Source organism: Hypomesus nipponensis, chromosome 2 (assembly GCF_054491055.1).
Source record: "Hypomesus nipponensis isolate SF chromosome 2, ASM5449105v1, whole genome shotgun sequence".
Lineage (NCBI taxonomy): Eukaryota > Metazoa > Chordata > Actinopteri > Osmeriformes > Osmeridae > Hypomesus > Hypomesus nipponensis.
In genome coordinates, this window is record NC_140362.1 from 10707617 (window position 1) to 10712315 (window position 4699).

The 4699-nt window shown below is 39.1% G+C and overlaps 1 long non-coding RNA gene across 2 annotated transcripts; it reads left to right on the forward strand.

Annotated features, from left to right (window-relative positions):
• The first annotated feature begins 878 nt into the window (after positions 1-878).
• On the forward strand, positions 879-4402 carry LOC146300726 (uncharacterized). 2 transcript variants are annotated; one of them, XR_014766607.1, is made up of 4 exons: positions 879-1011; positions 1164-1507; positions 1889-3576; positions 3769-4402. It is a non-coding gene; the product is annotated as an uncharacterized LOC146300726 (long non-coding RNA). The 2 variants fall into 2 exon arrangements; XR_014766605.1 differs by having other exon boundaries at positions 900-1507.
• Positions 4403-4699: the final 297 nt, after the last annotated feature.

Genomic DNA, 4699 nt, shown 5'->3' on the forward strand with positions numbered 1-4699 from the left:
ATTTGATAAAGAAGTGATCAGAAATGTGCAGTGGGGTTACAGAGGTTAAGTCAGTGATACAGTTACGTGTCAGGATGAGGTCTAGCTCTTTGCCTGCCTTGTGGGTCGCCGGTGTGCTCAGCAGCGTCAAGTCAAAGGAGGTCAGGAGGGACAAGAAGTCGACAGCCTGCGTTCCCTGGAGGTGGATGTTGAAGTCCCCAAGGACTATCAGGGGGGTTCCATCATCCGGGAGGACGCTGAGGAGCATGTCCAGCTCCTCCACAAAGTCAGCAAGCGGTCCTGGTGGGCGATAAAGAACAATTAAGCATGCTTTGATAGGATTAGTTATCATCACATAATGGTGTTCAAATGATTTGGCAGTAAAGGAGAGTGGTGTTTAATATGAGGGGAAAGAAGCAAACCTGTCCCACCACCCCGTCCGGTTGAGCGGGGTGAGTGAGTGAAGGAGTGGTTGACGGAGAGAGCAGCTGGAGTTGCAGTGTTCTCTGGGCGGATCCACGTCTCTGTCAGCGCAAGGGCATGAAGAGAAGCATGGGATGCAAACGCCGGGATGAAGTCTGCCTTGTTCACAGCAGACTGGAAGTTCCAGAGCCCTCAAGAAAGAGAGAGGGCAGGTGGAGAAGATCTGGATAGGTAGTGAAGGTTAGAAGTTGACCGTATATACTTTGTGACATATCTACGTCTACGGGTAGTGTAATGAACAGGAATGCTAAAAAAACACATGCTAGCTAAGAATAAGTTCTAGGTAGAATATGATCTAATTATGAATATAAATAGGTTGATACTTATCAGAAGAGGTGACCTCCTCGTCGGCCTTCCTCGGTGGACTCCGCAGGTAGACTCGTTTGTCTTTGTTAGACTGAGTCTTCGTGCGACGAGGATACCCCATCAGGACGAGAATACCCCATCAGGAAGCTCAGAAGAGTCCAAGACACGAACCTCAGCTCCTGCTAGCTCATCAAGCAACCAAAATAAATCCACTTGAAGAAAATCAAAGTAACAGCTCTGAAGGTGCAACTGTCTTATTGTTTATAACCACATACAGTTAATGAATAAAAGTACAGATATTTATGTTGTCCTTACAAAATAGAAGGAACTTTTAGCTGCTGTCCTAAACAGTCTAAAATCAACTCTTTCTTCACTTATAATTAATTGATTTTCAGAGTGGACAACAGAGCCTGATGTTTACGAGGCAGCCAACATGTTTCGACGTCACTTGCTCAACAATGCTGAACTCAAGCCAGGGTTGGTTGCCAGGCTGAATCTCGGATCCACTGAGGAAGATCGTGAAAGGGAGATTCTAACTTTCTACAAAAAAACAAGAATTGACTGGGCAAGCCCATTTTCTAGAATACAAATCTATTGAAATTGACCCTTACACATTCCTATTAAGTCGACAGAGTAACTCCTTGTACTCCTTGTGATGCAGCTATTGGAGATGGTGTAAAACGGCACTTCCTGTCTATGGTGATGGCAAAAATCCAGTTTGGTTTCAACCTTTACTTCGGTGAGTTTAACAGTTTATTGTATTGTTTTGTTTGTAAAAAAAGCATACAATTTCAAACAGACTGAAACTCAAACAGAAGTAGTGGGGTTGGATTAATTGGCTCTGACTAGGTGGCCCAAAAACCCTTTTTGGATTTGGAAAGGTTGGTCACCAAAATTGATCTCAAATTGACATCTGAGGGCGTATTGTGTGTATTCTTTAACCGAAAATTGTCTTCTCTCATGTCTGGTATTTTGACTCACCATAATCTGTTTGTGTGACACTGTAAATAATTATCACAGCTAGATATTTCCTTGAACTGCGATTGAAAAACCTCAGGATAATGCTACTGTCTCACCAGAAATCAGCTTTTTTTTGTATTTGTATTTTTTTTACTCTCAGAGAACACTACCAGAACTCTTCTGTTCAATGGGACAGGCGATCACAAGGTCCCATCCACTTCCAAAGCCCTGATAGATGGAGACCTTTTCTGAGTAGCTGGACGTGCCATAGGACATTCTTTTATTCATGGAGGTCCTCGATTTACTGGACTGAGTCCAGCAATGTTGCAGCTAATTGTTGGAAGTAACGAGGAGTTTGTGGCACCTGAGGTTGCTGACTGCCCTGATACAGATGTTGTTGATGTAGTCTCTGTAGTAAGTGTCACTTGAAGTTGTTTTATTGTCATGACACATTTTTTTTTATTCACTTGAATTGATTATTCCTATGCTATCATGCAAATATTTTTTCTTCGTATTTAACATAGCATAGACCATCAAAGTGATATATCATTGCCTTACTTTATTAATTGCAGCTTGATAGTCAGAGAGAACTGACCCCACAGGAACGATGCGAGGTGAACAATTTGGCCTTCAGCTGGGATCTTCCTCCAATCATTAATAACAACAGGAGGTAGTTAGCACAGAAAATCCTACAGCATGTGGTATATGAATAATTATAAATGAAATTAAGTACTTTTTCTCTTTTTCTTATTTCTTATCTTTTATTTGCTGCTGTTATTATCATTATAACTGAAATATCCACATATATATGCAAGCACTTATAAATACAGAGTACACGCACACTTACACAAACTCACACACACACATACAGCATATACACAATTCCCCTATTAGTTAGGCTACTTTCTTGTCTGGATTTACATGTTTGCATTTCTTTGACTTTTTATTGGGTAAAAAAGTAGTCCAACCCAAAAATAATTATGCGTAACAATAAGTATGTTGTAAAACAAACAGATTCACTAGTGTAATAATGTCTTTTTTTCACCAACAACTGTATCTAAATTATACTTCTAAAACTGGTTGTTCCCATCCTTGATTGTGATTGGCTATATTGCGTTCCATGCCGTTGTAAAATCCAGCATAACCTCACAGGTCCTCATAACATTCTTTAACATTCCATATTAATGTGCATCGAATATTTCAAATGGAAAAAGACGCCAAAGATATCATCTGGCTGTTGCGTGGCAACGATTTATGTAGGAACTATACTTTGTAGTAGCGGAAGAATGACGGTTTATTATGAAACTATTTTGTTTCTAATTGTTTTCATTGATGAAACCATATCAAATATTTGTAGTAACAGTTTTAGAAAAGCAATAAGCCCCGCGAGTCCCTGGGTTACGCTGATTTTAGAACAGGTAAGGGGAGTTGTTAGGCACGACGCGAAGCGTCACTATGATTGAAGAGTGTCCGGCTCTTTAACAAGTGATGGACTCACAGGTAATTAGCTTCTCATAAGAAACTGCTGACTGTTTACATACATATCATTATGGTTATTGTCATTGTAATTATAAAACGAATAAGGCTGCAAGTGTAACATTTTGGAGTTCTATCATTCAGATAACAAGCCTCCATTTGTATATACAATTAAGGTTGCCTTTTCTACCTGTACTTTTCTAAATGTGATATTTGCAACGTAGCTCTACTCTGTTGATATACCCTTTAATTGATAGTCTTTGAAAATGTTTTTACTTCTTAGACCATCTTGAAAAGGATCATCTGGCCTATGCCAGATAGTGAGGATGAGGATGACCACAGCAACGTGGAGGAGAGACTACATTGAAAAAGGTCAGATTATACATGTTAAAACAGATCGGATTCGTAACACTGTTCATATCCTAGAGCTGTTGCTAATTATTCACATTAAGTCCATATTTATGGAAACATGTTGGTGAAAAATCAGATTTTTTTTCACTCTACAGTGAAGCAGTGACTAATGATGTTTGGGTAAACTTCAAAAAGGTATGACTGTCTTTGTAGGGTCTTCTCAGGAACTACTCCTGAAGTTTTGGACAGGTTGGAGTATGCCTCCCCAGCACCTTTATGTTGAAATATCTCCGGAAATTACTCTGCCAGTGGCCTCAACCTGCCTCACAACGCTGAAACTCCCACTGAAGTGCCAAAGTTACCAGGCATTCGAAGAAAACCTGGAAGCGTCTATGAAATCTACAGAGTTTGGGTTTGGACTGATCTGAGAAACTGTCTTTAAAAACAGAGGTAGGCAGTAAGAGAAGCCTAACTCCCAAATTTCCACGCCTGGTTTGTAGTGTTTGTAAATTTTAGTGATGCTTCTCTTTATTTTTCAACAGTTTGTAAAAAAATAGTTCTATGCTCATGTTGAATACATTTGTATAGTCAATCATACAGAAGTACCTCCATAAGGAACTATCTCCTTAAACCATTTAATGATGTTTAAATTTTAATATCATACAGTTAAGGAGTGTGATATTTTATTGACAAATGTTTAAGGTTGTGGAATAAAGACATCTTCAAAAAGATTTTTTTTTTGTGCTTCTTGCTTCCAAAATGCACCTCGAAAATGCACTATAACCTTTACATGGAACTTAATTGACTGTAACGCTGTTGCCGGTATTTCAAAATGCTGGGTTTGATTCTTGCCATTTAAGTAGTAACTTTGTAACTGTTTCAGAAAACTGAGGCTTTGTTTGGATACAACACAATACAAAATTGATGGCATCTTAAAATGTTTCACTTCAAGATTTACAATTACAGTTTAAAAATGTAAAGTTATGTTATCAGTTCTCCTAAGCTTAAAGGAGTCATCCCCTGATGTTTTAACATATCCTGTCTCTGTAATTGTCTCAAAATAATTACACATGAGATTTTGACTGGTCTGGATGCTCATTGTAATAATGGTAATGAGGGCACGTTGATTGAGCAGCAGCAGAGC